We start from the raw sequence: 17,621 nt of genomic DNA, 5'->3' as shown, positions 1-17,621 counted from the left end.
TACCACTACGGCCACCTGGTAAGCCCTGATAGCGAGCAGTTATCCTAATATGAGTGAGGGACTCAATGAAACGTTCTTGAAAATCAGATATAGGAGAGTAACCATTATTATGTTTGTATATTGTATTTTAGCTTATAAAGCACCTTCCCATTTGTTAGGGTATTTTTTTTTTCACAGCAACTCTGTAAATTAGGCATTTAGACAGGAAGTGTATATTTTATCTGACTTATTTAAGTACTGGAAGCTGAAAGCCACAAAGAAACTGGACTTTCAGATTCTCAAACCTGAATTTCCACTTTCTGTGGTGCAATCTAAAGAAGGATTTAGAAGCATAGTTAATTTTAGTCAGCTCAATAAACTTTTTTAGGCTTTGTTATCTAATTTTCCGTAAGATCTGAGTAACAGACCATGGAAATCTTTGTTAGTTGGGAGTTCCAGCTATGTAGTCTCAAACCAGGACTTGAGTGCATGTCCAGTGAACTACACGTTTTGTACCTATAAAATTCAGTAAAGAATGGGAAACATAAAAACCTACAAGGATATATGAAGTTAAATCCCAGGGCAGTGTGTGTGCTAGCAAGAAGAAACACGATGATATTCAGCAAAAATCATAATGTAAATTCTCAACTATGTTAACCTTAACACATGCTCCCAAAATCTATATTAAAAATCACATTTACTCTCCCAGTTCCTGTACACAGAATGATCAATTCAGTATTGGAATGGCATTTATGGGAAAGCAGTAAGTGATGATGATAATTTGTTTAATGTCTACACCTAGGTAGCATTTGACCTGTAAATCTCAATCCATTAGAGTACTCTTCTGTTTTCTAAAGTTTATTCAGGACAAGCATCAAAATTGGAGTTTGAGGCCAAATTTTACATTGAGTAAAACTTCTTTATTTTACACACTTACTTTTGCTTGTTCCCTTAAAGCTCAAAATTCTTATTAACTGCACACATCTAATATCTTTATAAAGCCTAATAATGTTTCATTATGACCAAAGTCATCTAGTTCTCAGACACTGTGACTGAGGTAGAGAACTTCCCTATCCCAGATGAGTAAAAAATTTCTAGCCTATATTCTGTAATTTTCTCCAAATATTAAATATATGCCACCTATGACTTTTTCCCCCCCGAGTTTCAGTTTGAAAAGTTGTTGCTCCTCTACAGACAATTATTGCATTAGGGAAAGAAAAGAAATCTGCCTCAAAATAAGCCATTCCTGGAAAGTGCTACAGACAAAACTACAGGAAGTAGCTCAAATGTAGTTTGTTTTCAGAATGTAGCATGTGGAAAACCACATACAAAACATAAGATATCTTCACTTTTGTCAAATAATTTAAATTGAAAAATGAATCTGTATGTGGTGTATTATATCCTTCAAAGTCACTTCAGCTAGATTCACTGCATGGAAGTCTCCCTTAAAACCAGATTTTATGTTTAACCATCTCCAGTTAGAATAAAAGGAATTAACTTGCCTACTCAGTTGGAGAGAAAAATCTTAATATAAAATTCCATCTAAAGGAGTAAAATTCCATTTAAATCTTAATATGAAAATTTCGTCTATTAATATAATAACATCTGATGAATAAAGTGCTCCCTTTTCCTCAGCACATTGTTCCTTACACTAGATATTCACATGAGTAAGCCCAATAGTGTTGTGTGTTTACTGTAATTTTCCTTTTTCTGTCATGTGAAGGAATATCCTTGTCAATTATAATTCAGAAAACATGGTCATTTGGGGAGATGAGATCTTATAACCAAAGAGCTTGCCAAGTATTCCCATTCTTGCTATTAGGAGAATCTCCCACAAGGGTACACGAAGAGAGTGGTTACTCTATACCAAGATCAAAGACACTGAACACTGCTTCAAGAAGGACTGGTTTATGGGACAAACACATGAGCTCTGGCCTCTAGGGTCAAAACATGCGAGTGGCTTAGAGACTTAATATTCCTCAGAGTCCACAGAATTCATTAACTTTAAATAAAACATTAAAACAAGATGTTTTTCCTAGTCCAGCAGGAAGCTGCTGCTGCTGCTGCTAAGTTGCTTCAGCTGTGTCCAACTCTTCGAGACCCTGTGGACTGCAGCCTACCAGGCTCCTTCGTCCATGGGATTTTCCAGGCAAGAGTACTGGAGTGGGTTGCCATTGCCTTCTCCACCAGCAGGAAGCTAAACTGACTTAATTTCTAATAGTAGAAAATGAGTGAGCATAGTAGCTAGTTATAATCAAAGAATACAAGTATGTACACAACTCCATCTGTAAATTTCCTTATATGATTCATAAGCACATCTGTCATTTTCCATGGAACATTTTCCATGTTCCTTCTTTACCTACTTATTTTTCTGAAATATATGCAGATGTTTATGACATAACTAGAGTGTAAGTACACAAAGTTTTAATAAAGGGTCACATATTCAGACTAATAGGAAAGCCATATTACATTCACCCAAATGTTGGTGCATCTACTTCCATTAAAAATTTGCATATATGTCAACAAAAGTGACATCATGAGGAACTGTAGGGACCTATCCCCTCCAAAGAAACACTAGAAAAACTGACAAAAACTGGCAGATGTTAACTTTGTTGAAAGTCTGTAAAATAGTTTAAGTCTCATAGGAGCCAAGTAAATGCTTTAAAAACAAACAAAAAAATAAAACCTGAAACCCAGGAGGATAGTTTGATGGCATTTCATCTTTCTTTTCCTCAACCTTCTGCCCCAGTCAGCCTCAGAAAAATGGCAGCCTGTGTTCCTGGCGTGGTTCTGAGGAAGCAGAATGGACCTTGTTCCCAAGGCACAAGGCACAGTGTTTTCATTTTTCTGGAGGCTCTTAGGAGAACTGAGGCAAGGGGCTTGCCTTTGTTTCACCTAACTCACCAAGTCACTCAGGGTAGCAAAAAGACTACACACAAAGGGTGCTTCTCTAAAAACTCTGAAGGTAATGAACATGCTTCTGCTGCCTAGGCAAAAGATAGTAGCTGTGACAAAAAACAGACAGAGTTGAAAGCCTGGCTGGAAAACTGGGGCGTGATATACTTTGAGGAATAAGGGCTTCGAAAAGCACCCTCATATTCTAAGGAATCTAGAAGGACCTGCCAGTAACCCAAGGCAGGATACATCCTCTTAAAAAACGTGCAAAGACTTTAAGCTTTTACTTCCTGTCAGTCTTTACACCGAAGTCCAAGCAGGAAGTGGAGGCCAAAGCGGAGCCGTAAACCCTAGGTAAGTGTTGAAGGGGCAACACACACAGTCAATCTGCAAAGACCAGGAGAGTATTTTCTCCCATTTCCTTTTCTTTGTGGCTTTAAGCATTTAAGGAAAGCTGTCACACTACTAGCTGACCACTAAACTAATGAAATAGAAACTTCACGTGCTACAAAAAGAATTTTGGAAAGTCACTAAAGAGCTACAACCTACAATAAGCAGCAGAAACTCTGGAGAGGGAGCAGAATTTAATTTCCAGAGTTGCCATAGTATAGTATTTAAAATGAGCAATATCAAAAAACAAAAGCATACAACAAGAAAACAGTCTATTCACAGGAAAGAAAAAAAATTAGCAGAAAACTATCCTTGAGAAAGCACAGACATTGAACTTACTAGATAAAAGACTCCACCTGTCTGTAACATATTCAGAGAGCTAAATGAAACCATTAGCTAAAGGAAACAAGGTTGGCAATGTCTCAGACTATGAACTAAGAAATAGAAATTATTAAAGAAATCAAATACCATCATGAAACTAAAAAATACCATAATTGAATTGAAAAATTCATTAGAGGGGCTCAACAGCAGAACAGAGAGATGTGCTGAAATGATCCAGTCTGAGGAATAAAACCAAAAAGAATGAAGGACAAATGAGCAAAGTCTATGAGACCTAAGAGACCTATCAAACACCATGAAGTAAAAAGTATTGATTCTCAACTATAGCCACAGGTGGTCCAGGAAGAAGAAACCAGTAACTCGTGCTATCTTGCCACCTACTGAAAAACAATGGCCTCTAGCTATCAACTTGCTGAATTGTTAAAATCAGAGTCAAAGGCAAGCTTTATCTAAAGAAGAAAAGTATTTGCTACTTCAAAATATGCTGGCAGAGGAACAACTCATCAGGCACCATGAAAAACCATGGTAACAGTGTCACGAAGAGAAAAATGACAATTCTCCAGAAACCAAACTTCTAGTCACAGAACACTGCAATCTAAAGAGAATTAAAAATAGTTGTCATGAAGAAACAAGCTACAAGAAAAATAAGAAAGGCAGTTCAGTGAGCTCAAGAATCAGATTAATAAACAGAAGGAACACTTTACCAGAGATTTAAACTCAAAAAAATAAATTCTGGAGCTGAAGAAATAGATGAAGATCATATTTGAAAACATTGGGAATTAGTTGCTGATTTTCTGTCTTACATGTTCTACTTTAAGATAGAACTCCAGAAATGATTCAGGTAGAGGAGAATATTGTTTTAAATCTAATTTTGTGACAACTACTTGACTCTGCTAGGAAAGAACAGCATGAAAATAACAGGTATCCAGAAGAAGAGAGGAAGGAGAAGGGCACAGAGTTTGTTTAAGGAAATATTAGCTGGTAATGTCCCAATTCTGGGGAAGCAACTGTATATAAAATCCATGAAGCTAGGAGAACACCTAATTATCTCAGCACAAAAAGGCCTTCTCCAGTGCACTTTGGGCTTCCCTAGTGGCTTACATGGTAAAAAATCTTCCTGCAATGCGAGAGTTGTAGGTTCAATCCCTGGGTTGGGAAGATTGCAACTGGCAAAAGTCAATGACAAAAAATTTTAAAAGCAGCCAGAGAAAAAAAGTAACCTACAAAAGAATTCCTATTAGACTATCAGCTGACTTCCCAGCAGAAATTCTATAGGCTAGGAGAGAATGGAATGATAGAATCCAAATATCAAAAGAAAAACTGTCAGCCAAGAATACTGTTAAGTATTTCACATCATTCTTCAGATGTGAAAGAAAAACAGAAGAGTTTCCAGATGAACAAAAGCCAAGGTAGCTAATCTCCACTAGACTTGCCTTATAAAGAAGTAGTGAAAGAAGTTCTATCTGAGAGGAAAAAGGCAAAAGTACATAAAACTGAGGTGGGCAGAGTCAGAAAACTGAAACGCTGTATCAGAATAGGTTGTTAAACAATTATAGCATAAAAATTAAAGGGAGAAAAAGTATAAACATAACTATAGCTACTTCAGTTGGTAACAAAACACAAAAGGATCATTTGAATCAACAAAAACATAAGGGAAAGAAAAGAACTGCTCTTGTAGAGGCAAATAAAGATGCTATCAGCAAAGGACTAGTTTGTGAGAAATTTTATGCAAACCTCATGATAACCACAGAACACACCTAGAGTAGAGACACAAAATATTTTAAAAGAGGAAACTGATAAAAACAGAGAAAACCACCAAATTAAAATTACAGAAACAGAAATGGATATACAGAACAACCAGAAAATAAAAAGTGAAATGACATTACTAATTCCTCATTTATCAATAGTCACCCTAAATATACATGTTTTTTGAACTCGCCAAAAAACACAGGGTGTCTATGTTGATTAAAAAAAATAAAGCCAACTATCTGCTGCCTTTACAAGATTCATCTCAGCTCTAAAGACAAACATAGGCTCAAAGTGCAGGGATGGAAGATGATCCTCTGAATAGTAGTCGAAAGAAAGCAGGTGTAGCCACACTCATATCAGACAACACCGACTCCAAGCCAAAAAATATAACATAGACAAAGATGGACATTATATAAAGAAAAGAGGAAAATTTTTCAAGAAAACATAGCATTTATTACCATATATACAACAAACATAGGAACATCAAAATATATAAAGCAATTATTAACAGTAAAGAAAATATTGACAGCAACACAATAAAAGTAGGGACTTTAGACACCACTTCAATCAACGGATAGATGATCCAGACAGAAAATCAACAAGGCAAGAGTGGCCTTAAATAAAACATCAGTCCAGGTTGACATAATAGATTTATACAGAACATTCTATCCAAATGCAACAGAATACAAATGCCCAAGTATGTATGGAACATTCAAGGATAGACCATACAGTGAGACACAAAACAAGTCCCAGTAAATTTAATAAGCTTGAAATCATATCATGTATCTTTTCCAATATAATGATATGAAACTAAAAATCAACTGCATAAAAAAAGCTGGAAAAAATCACAAGTATGTGGAAACTGAACAATACACTACTGAACAACTATAGACTCAAAGTAGAATTTTAAAAATACCTGAAGACAAGTAAAAATGAAGACGTGATACCAAACTATGAGATACAGCTAAAGTGTCATTAAGGGTGAAGTTTATGGCTACGTAGGCCTACTTCATGAAACAAGAAACACTAACAAACTTACACCTAAAGGAACTAGAAACAGAACCAAAAACAGCAACAGCTTAAAAAAAAAAAAAAAAGCTCAGAGTTAGAAGGAAATAATAAAGATCAGAGCAGAAATTAATGCAATAAAAACTAAAATCACAATAGAAAAGATCAATGAAACCTAAGTGCTGTTTCTTTGAAAAGATAAAATTGACAGTTTTGTGTAGACTCACTAAGAGAAAATGGAGAAAGCGCAGATAAATAAAAATCAGAAACAGGAGAAATTACAGTGGAAACCACAGTAACATGAAAGATTATAAAGAATTCTATGAACAACTATATACCAACAAATTGGACAACCTAGGAGAAATGGGTAAGTTTGTTGTATCATATAAACTTCCAAAACTAAATAAAGAAGGAATAGAAAACTTGAATAGATCAATTACTAGTAAGGAGATTGAAATAGTAATCAAAACCTCCCAAAATAGTAAAGTTCAAGATCAGGCAGCTTCACAGGTGAATTCTACCAAACATTCAGAGATTTATTACCCATCCTTCTCAAACATTTTCAAAAAAACTGAAGAGGAGAGAATGCTTCCTACCCAACTTACAAGGCCAACATTACTTTATAACAAAACCAGACAAAGACAACACAAACATGGACACTGATGCAAAACTCCCAAACAAAATTATTAGTGAACCAAGTAAAATAGTAAATTTAAAAGATTATAGCCATGATCAAGCGGGGTTTATTCTAGGAATGTAAGAATGATTCAGCATTTGCAAATCAACTAACATGATACCACGTTAAAAAAAATGAAAACAAAAGCATATGATCATCTCAGTAATGCAAAAAAGCTTTTGACAAGATTCAAAATCTATTTATGATTAAAAAACTCACAACAGGTGTAGAGGAATACCTAAACATAACAAAGGCCATATATGACAAACCAACTATCATCATCAAGACTCCACCAGAAACACCACTAAAAATAATGAACACAAAGTTGCTTGGTCTAAAAAGCAGTATACAAAAAGATGTTGCTTCTCTTGTAACAAAGAACTCACTGAAAGAGAAACTAAGAAAACAATCTCATTTACAATCACAGCAAAAAAGAATAAAATGCCTAGGAAAAGTCGAACAAAGGTGGTCAAACACCTGTACACTAAACACTTGTAGAAAAATATTTTGTGCTTATGGACTGGAAGAATTAACGTTACCAAAATTTCCATATTACCTGAAGCAATGTACAGATTCTGTGAAATCCCTATCAAAATCCCAATGACAATTTTTATAGAAATAAAAGAAAATCCAAAAATGTGTATGGAACCACAGAAGACCTTGGATAAAGGAATTCCGGGGGGGGGGGGGGGGGGGATAAAAAAAGGCGATATCACACTCCCTGATTACAAATTATACTAAAAAGTTATAGCAAACAGGACAGCACAGTATTGTCAAAACACAGATGTAAAGATCAATGGAAGAGAATTTAGAGTTCAGAAATAAGCCCAGACACACAGGGACATTTAATTTACAGCAAAGGAACAAGAACATACCATGCAGAAAGGATCCTCTCTTCAATAAATGGTGCTGAAAAACTGGACAGCCACATGAAAAAGAAATGAAATTTTTTGTACCATACACAAAAACTAACTCAAAATAGATTGAAGATGCATATAAGATTAAAACTGTATAAAATTGCTTGAAGAAAACAGGCAGTGTGCTCCTTGACTTAGGTCTTAGCAATATCTCTCTGGATATGGCTCTTCAGGCAAGGGAAACAAAAGCAAAAATAAACAAACATCAAATTAAAAATCTTCTGTACAGTAAAGGAAATCATCAACAAAAAAAATGTAGCAAATAAGATATTTGCAAGTCATATCTGATAAGGTATTATTATCCCAAATTTAGAAATAACTCATAACAAAAAAAAAAACAATAAAAAACATAGGCAGAAGATCTGAATAAACATTTTTCTAAATAAGACACAGATGGCTAACAGGCACATGAAAAGATGCTAAACATCACTACTTATTAGGGAAATGCAAATCAAAACCCCTATGAGATACCACCTCACACCCATCAGAACTGCTATTATCAAAAAGGTAAGAAATAACAAATGTTGGAGAGGATGTGGAGAAAAAGGAACCCTCATATATTGTTAGTCAAATGTAAATTGTTTAGCCACTTGGAAAACAGTATGGAGGTTTCTCAAACAAGAAAGAATAGAACTACTATATAATCCAGTATTCAACGTCGGGGTATTCACCCACACATGCAAAACCAGTAACTTGAAAACATGCCCCTCTATATTCATCGTAGCATTATTTACAGCAGACAAGCTATGGAAGCATACCCAAGGACCCACTGATGGATGAATGGCTAAAGATGTCATGGGTGTGTATAACACACACACACACACACACACACACACACACACACAATGGAATACAGATAAGCTTTAAAAAGGATAAAATCTTGACATTTATGACATGGAGCTTGAGAGTATTATGCTAAGTGAAATAAGGCGACTACCATATAATTATAATAATATAATTATTATAATATATAATAATGCATATATATTCTATATATGATATATAATATATACTATTAATATATAATATTATAATGATATATAATATATACTATTAATATATATTATAATATTATAATGATATATAATAATACCAACAGCATAAGCAGATACCATATAATTTCATTCATATGTGGAATATAAAAAATAAATGAATAAACAAAACAAACACAGATACAGAGAACAGATTAGTGTTTACTAGAGAAATGAGGAAGTGAGGTGGGGGAGGATGAAATAGGTAATTGGGGCCAATGGTAGGTATGGTGATGGATGGAAACTAAACTTTTGGTGGTAAACACACTGCAATGTATATTGAAATTGAAATATAATGTACACATGAAACATGTAACAGATCAATGTTGTCTTGTATTTTTTTTCTTTTTTTTCCTCTCTCTCCTCCTAATACACACTTTTTTTAGTAAGGGGAATACAAAAAAATTGTATGGTACATGTAGAAAAGTACTTTCCTGAGATTGGATATCTAATATTCTTCTACTTAGAGTCACCAAGTTTGACTCTATATACTCAGAAAGATTTGAGGGACATAAAATATTGTTTATTATACCTTTGTCTGTAAATTTTTTTTGAAATTAAATATATATGTGTGTGTGTGTATATGATCTAATTATATGCTGATTATAAGAAACCCACTTTATATCCAAAGATACAAATATGTTAAAATGAATAGGTGGAAAACAATATTCCATGCAAATGGTAACCAAAGATAAAAAGGCCAATAGAAAACAAAAACACTGCTATAAGCCAGTAAGTTCTAACATATACACAGCACTCAATACCAGCATGATACACATTCTTCCCCAATTCACAGGCAATATTCTCCAGTATAGACTATGGACAAGAGAGGATGAGATGGTTGGATGGCGTCACCAGCTCGATGGACATGAGTTTGAGCAAGCCCTGGGAACTGGTGATGGATGGGGAAGCCTGGCGTGCTGCAGCCCATGGGGTTGCAAAGAGTGGGACATGACTGAGCAACAAACTGAACTGATAGACTATTTTAGAAAAGTCTCAGTAATTTTTAAAATGTTAAAATAATACAAAATACCTTCTCCAACCACAATGGAATGAAACCAACGAAAAAATCAGTAAAAGAAGGAAAACTAGAAAACTCACAGCTAGTTGACATTTGAACAAGGCAGGGATTAATTGGCATGTAAATGATAGTCAGCCCTCTGTATCCAGGGATTCAACCTGTTTACTATTTACCGTTGAAAAATCTGTGCATAAGCAGATTTATGCAGTTCAAACCTACAATGTCCAAGGGTCAATGAAGAATTCTACATGGAATTAACTGGCACACTCTTAAACAACCAGTGGATCAAAGGAAAAAATTATTACAGAGGAAATTAGAGAACACTTGAATGAAAGCAAAAAACACTTTATACCAAAACTTAGAGGATGCAATGAAAACAACAGTCAGATATCTATAGTCATAATGTCTGTATTTAAAAAATCTCAAAACAGTACCCTAACTTTTTATCTTAATGAACCAGAGAAAGAATAGCAATCTGAGTCCAAAGGTAGCAGAAGGAAGGAAATAATAAAGACTAAAGGAGAAGCAAAACAGAGAAAAGAGAAGCAATAGAAAAGGAAACCAAAACTCGATTCTTTAGTTAAAGATTTGTCAATTTTGTTGACCTTTTCAGACTAAGTAAAAAATTTCTAATTCCCAAAATCAGAAATGAAAGTGGGAATGTTAATACCTACCCTACAGAAATTATAAAAAATACTATAAACATCTGTACAACTATAAATTAAATAACCTAGATGATAAAGACAAATTCCTAGAAACATAATTACCAAAAGTGAATCAAGAAGATAACAGGTCTGAATAGACCTGTAACCAGAAAATCAAAGCAGTTTTTTAAAGTTCCCAATAAATAAAATGCAATACCAGATGGCTTCAAGCATTTGGTTGAATCCAAAAATGAACACTAATCCTTCTTGAACTCTTTGTCAAAAATGGATGAGTGAATACTTCCTACTAATTTTATAATGGCCAGCATTTACCCTGATACTAAAACCAGGAAAAGACACTATAATAAAATTATAGACCAATATTCCTTATGATTGCATGCAGAAATGCTCAACAAAGTATCAGCAAGTCTAATCCAACAGCATATTAAAAGTTTTATACAGCATGACCAAATGGAGATTACTTTGGCAATGTAAAGGTGGTTTAACTGATTAAAAAAAAAATCAGTGTAATAGATCACATTAATAAGAAGGAAGGCAGGAAAGCTACATAATAACATTAGTTGAGGAAGGAAAATGATTTGACAAAATTCAATACCCTTTTGTTCTAAAAAGTCTTAGTATTACAAGTTAGAAGAAAACTTCTTCAGCCTGATAAAGGATATTTGTGAAAAGTACAGAGGTAGCATCATACTGAACAGTGGAAGGCTTAATAAAGCTCTCCCCCTAAAAACAGGAGAGTACCCCACTTTCACCACTTCTTTTCAACATTGTACTGATGTTCTAGCCAGAAAAATAAAACAAAATAAGACAACTAAATTTGAAATGAAGACCAAAACACTATCTCTCTTAACAGATGACATGATCTCTACATATTAAACATATCGTAAAGAAATTTTTTTTAATTTAAATGACTTCATCAAAACTACAGGATACATGCTCAACATGCAAAAATCAGCTGTATAGAAATACATTTAACAATGAACAGTCTGAAATGGAAATTAATAAAAATTCCTTTTAAGGTAGTGTCAAAGGGAGTAAGATACCTTGGAATAAATTTTAATCAAGGACCTAAAAATACAAAACATTGCTGTAAAAAATTAAAGAACACCTAACTAAATGGAAAAACCATTCTGTGTTCACTTATTGTTAAGATGGCAATATTCTCCAAAGCAATCTGCAGGTTTAATGCAATACCTATAAAAAGGCAAAATACTTTTTACAGAAAAGAGGCATCGCTGCTGAATGCATTCTTTTTCCTGTTGTCTTATGCCTTTGTATAGGAGTAAAAGGCTCCCCTGGTAGCTCAGTTGGTAAAGAATCTGCCTGCAATGAAGGAGACCCCGGTTCAATTTCTGGGTAGGGAAGATCCACTGGAGAAGGGCTAGGCTACCCACTCCAGTATTCTTGGACTTCCCTTGTGGCTCAGAAAGAATCCGCTTGAAATGCGGGAGACCTGGGTTTGATCCCTGGGTTGGGAAGATCCTCTGGAGGGAAAGGCTACCCACTCCAGTATTCTAGCCTGGAGAATTCCATGGACTGTATAGTCTATGGGGTCACAAAGAGTCGGACACGACTGAGTGACTTTCACTTTCATAGGAGTAAAAAGGTTGATGAGTGTGGTAAACAAGAGAAAAATAGGCAGAGAATGAGATAATCAAACCAATGCAGAAAAAGGCAATCAAGTTAAATGATGGGAAGGGATATGAGGTTAATTGTTTTTCAATTTTTAAAATTTCTTCTTAAATTTTACCGTACAGTTTTTAGATACAGAAAAGATGTACCTAATGCAATTCACTGCTTTTCAAGCACGTGGTAGTATCTGTAGGCACAGCAACAGCTCGGCAGGAAAGAATCCACCTGCCATGCAGAAAACTCAGGAGATGCAGGTTCTTTCTCTGAATCAGGAAGATCCCCTGGAGAAGGGAATGGCTACCCACTCCAGTATTCTTGCCTGGAGAATTCCATGGACAGAGGAGCCTAGTGGGCTATGTGACTAACACTTCCATGCAAAGGACAGTAGCCTTGAAAAGCATCTTCACTGGTGATTGCTTTTCTATCAGCAGCTTTTCAGCTGATTATAAAACAAGATGCTCACCTTAAAGCTTTTTAATTTCTGGTGTCTCATTTTCACCTATGACCATGTAGTTACATTTTCTCCTATCACCTGTAGGGAAGAAGGCATTTCTATATTTAGTACATATTTTTAGATTCCTTTGTAAAAGGATAAATTCTTGAAAGTGTGAGCACATGGCCTGCCATTCGTCTGGGAGAGATGGCTGTTGCTTGATACTTAGGGAATACTATTTTTGAAGCATCTTTGCAATATTTGATGTGCTAATATGCCATTTTCAATTTTCAGTCCTATCATACCTCAAAACACTTGGATTTAGATTTTTTATGTGCTCATGTATTCATATTTATTTGTAATTTTTTTTTTTTGGTAACTTCCAACACACCTTTTGAACCTTCTCTGTATTACCATCACTTAGTGTTTAAAAAGTTTTAGAATTTAGTATCCCAGTGCTAGACATTCAAATTCATTTTTAATATTCTTTGGGAGACTTCTTTAGGAGTTTTTTTTTTCTTTTTGCCACATCCTTATTGTCTCTCATTGGCAATGAATGACATTATCATTTAAATATTTCTTCCTAACAGTCTTACATTCTGTCATTGCAAAATGTGTTATTTTGAGGTCTTCTTTGGATATTGTAATCATGTAATGTGATATCTTCCAAAAAGATTCTATCTCTGTAAGATTAAACCTTTATTATGTGGAAAAAATCAAGGTATCATGAATACCTTCACACCCTTATAAGTGACTGAGAGGTGTTATCAAGCTGTTGCTGAACATGAAAAAAAAAAAAAGCATAACCTGCCTCTCTGGCTTGCCCATAGTCCATATAGCCTCACTTTAATCCTCATTAGTCATGAAGGGAGATTTAGCTTTATTCCACCTTGGTGACAGGGCACAAAACTTAATGGGTAGAACATCTCACATCTCTACGTATGCTGCTTAAATACAAGATGGAAAATATAACTCAGTTTTGCACTATGTTAGATATTAGTGGGTCAAGAAGGAAAGATAGAGTCCTACAACTCAAGTAGATGCAAAGTATATAAATACTACTAATATTTTATAAGGTACTTCTAACTCTGAAATTTTTTCACAGAGCTCATTTGCGCCTTAGAGCTTCATATGGTCGATAAGGCCAGCATCACTATAGATCTCATAGATGTCTATGGCACAAGGGAAATGAATGCTCCAGGGTTGCCTGGCTGTGATGTCTACTGAGAGCTGTTCCTGGTGGTGGTGGTGGTTTTAGTCGCTCAGTCGTGTCTGACTCTTGCGACCCCATGGACTGTAGTCCGCCAGGCTCCTCTGTCCATGGGATTCTCCAGGCAAGAATACTGGAGTGGGTTGCCATTTCCTTCTCCAACTGTTCCTGACTCACCCTCTTTTCTTCTCTTTGAAATTCCCTTCTAAAATATCACATGTATATGGACACAGAAAGTGTAAATTTATGAAAGTTTTTAAAAATGAAGGCTGCTGACGTACAATTTTGTCAGTTTCTTGAAGGAATTAGCATAACTCCTGGTTAGATGGACCAGATTAGAAATGATCGGCAAAGAGCCTGTGCTTCAATCTCAAACCAAGAGCACTTGAAGAACCTTTTCATTTCCTTTTCCTTTACCCACCAATCCCAATGTACCCTCACTCCAAAGACTCAGACTCCCATCACATCAGGCAAAAAAAAAAAAAAAATAGGCTAACAACACTCTTGCTGCCAAACAATTAGGAGTCACTTCTCAGGTGCCAAAGCTACTGATTTCCATAAAAACTTGATTTCCTGTGTTCATTCTGGAAACTATAATTAGCATTAAGATAAAAACCTAAAGTGAGAAAGAGAAAGTATTACCAGTACTAAACCATTTCCTTAATGATGTCTTTTTAGGGTCCTGGGAATGACACAGAAAAAGACACTGTAGAAACCTTTGAGCTCTAATATTAGATATTATTAATCAATCATCTACTACACCAGGGGACTAAATTCAAGCCTGACTCAAGGAAGAAAATTATGAACCACTATTTTATAAATGCAACCATCTTTTTTTCTCTTTTATTCTGCTGCCAACATTTATCATTACCACACTGAGCACAGTATAAAAACTACCTTAGGCCATTCCTACAAAAATCACTACTCATCTAGATTTCTGTACTAAATAAGAGAGGTGTATATTTCCAAAAGTACTTTTCCCAAAATGTACCTTTGCCTTACAGAAAAGGAACTATAAGTAGCCTCAAAAAGGAGCTCATCATACAATTTGATTATATGATGGGAATATATAACAGGATCAAAAGTTACAGCAAGAAATCTTTATTCATGACATTCTGCTTTGGATTGTTAGATATCAAACAATGAATACATAATAAGACATTTAAAAGTTTTGTCTGAGTTTACATTACTTCTATTTCAATATTAAACCCCAAAGGCTCTTTCGTTCACTAGAATATTACCTCTTCATGAAGCTAAAAACGCTTCAGCATTAGGACTGGGGTTGTGATATTCTGTTTCAGTTATGTTCATACACATCCTGGAAAGTTACTAGGTGTAGGCCACCCTTTATTTTTTTTTTCCATAATAATGCTTATAGAAAAAGAGTAATGAGATTTTGAGATTTTCTGTTTGAGATTTTTCCATAAGGAAATACCATGATCCATGGGATCAAGGGAAAAACCCCATATACCTGCAGCATAAGAAACCATCACCTTGGACAAAGACTCTGTCATTGGAGTGTGAAACGGATGGAGAAGAATAGGGAACAATGCCAGCAAAACCCTGGGGTCAGAAAATGTGCTGCAAATAAAGAACCTTGACTTCTGTTATTAAATCAGTAGAAATTTAATAATGTATAATAATAATGTGGAGCCTACAAATAGTTTGTTACACAAAAAGAAATAGTGCACCAAATTTATAAAGACAAACCATCCATTAATAAGTATATTATCACAAGTAAAAAAAATACATTGGCACTTTGGGAGTAATAGTTCATATAAAGTGTTATTCCTCAACTCTAGATAAGCAGTACCAAAACGCATAAAACTACCCTCTATTTTTAAAGGTATTCAGAAGGCAGTCACTTTTATATTTGAAAGATGTAACAAAAGCTACACATAAAAATGTATGTTGTAATATTTGAAGAAAAGATTTTTTCTCTAAGCCAATTTCTTTTATCCTTGTTCTCAAAGGCAAGTAAGAATCATTTCTTTCAAATTATTAACCCTTCCAGTCTTTCCTTATCCATATGAAATAATCAATTTTCCTTAATAAAATTTGCTTTCCAGATTTTAAAAGCTGTTAGAATGTTCTGCCTTTTGTCTCCTATCTCTATCTGTACTTGAATGCAAGTGTTTAGTGAGCACCAACTTGGCTTTGGAATTCATAGTCTCTATTGGTCCAATCATTTATCTCAGGTGTTGGGAGGGAAACTTTCTGCAAAAGTTTCAACATGCAGAAGAATTATCTTTGCCTTCCATATATTTCCATCTGCCTTGGCCTTTTGTCACTTTTTCTTTTTGTACACCAACAGGTATACGCCACTCTGAACCTGGAATCTCAGCATTCCCTAGAAAGACTGTGAGCCAGAGAGACTAGAGGCGTAAAGAATGGAATTAGTGGTGCAGATTCTTGAACAGGGAATCCTTTATTTCAGTGACATGGTGGTGGATCTTCTGGAAATTAAGAGTGGAAGTAAAAACTTCACGATATTGCTGTAGTATCATACTATGACACTGGCAAGATCCTTGAATATTCAAGGAATTTGTCTTAAGAGCTGCACAAATGCCCCAGGTTTCAATTGGCTAGTTATAACTTACTAATTGAATTTTGATGCTATACCATCCATTATAATTCACTAGTAACGTGAATAAAAATTTAAAAAAAAATTAAAGCTGATCTGTGCTTTCCAGATGTAGACAAAGAAAAGCATCATGCCCATAGCAGTGTAAAGATGAACGAAGACATGATTAAGATAGAGTATAGAATCAAAAGGAGATAGAAGTGGTCAGATTATGTAGGGAAAAAATGAAAAAAAAAAAACAAAACCCTATAAACTAAAGAGATTAATAAATAGAGGCCAACCTGTAGGAAACTATATTAGCATGGTAGAGAAAACCTTGAGACTAAGAATTCCCAGGAAGGGACGAAGACATGAAAACAATGAGCAAAGACAGAAAAGCAGCAAATATTCAGTCAAAAAATAATAGGTGTTCTTAAGGAAGACTATCATAACTGAAACTGAAGTAAAAATCCTAGCATATCATAGCTTTCCTGGACTAGACAAATAATCTGAGTTTGAAGGCTAAAAGACTTAACATGTTATAGAATAAGCTAATGGAAGAAATCAATCCCAAGTATAGCCTCGAGAAATCATTAATTTCAAGACAAAGTGTTGGGGGGAATTCTATAGCCGAAAAAGGAAAATTAATTCAATTAAAGTGATTAGATATCAGAGGTATGAAAATTCTTTGCAGCTAAAATTAAGTAAAAGAAGAAATAAGGAACACATTGCTACCCTAAATTCTATACCTATCTAATGTATGACAGCTTTAACTTCTCTGTGAGTGCAAAATATATCACCTATTTCTTTTCATGGAAAAAAATTACTCAAAAATATTCTTTATCCAACCATATGATTAATCAAATATAAGAAACTCTACAAACGAAAAGTTTTAGACACAAGAAAAGATCATTAAGAATTGTTTTTTTATTGAAGAGGAGTAAAAATGTGCTAAACTCCTAGGATTAGACAGGATGGTACTAAAAACACCTTTTTAAAAAATTCAGTACTTTTTAATACTATTTTTGAAAAGCAAAATTCACTGTATGTTTTAACATCTGTAAATTCAAGATCACTAGGGGTAAAAAAATCACATCTACTTCTGATTAGAAT

This window comes from Dama dama, chromosome 32, assembly GCF_033118175.1.
Source record: "Dama dama isolate Ldn47 chromosome 32, ASM3311817v1, whole genome shotgun sequence".
Taxonomy (NCBI): domain Eukaryota; kingdom Metazoa; phylum Chordata; class Mammalia; order Artiodactyla; family Cervidae; genus Dama; species Dama dama.
This window is presented reverse-complemented; position numbering follows the sequence as displayed.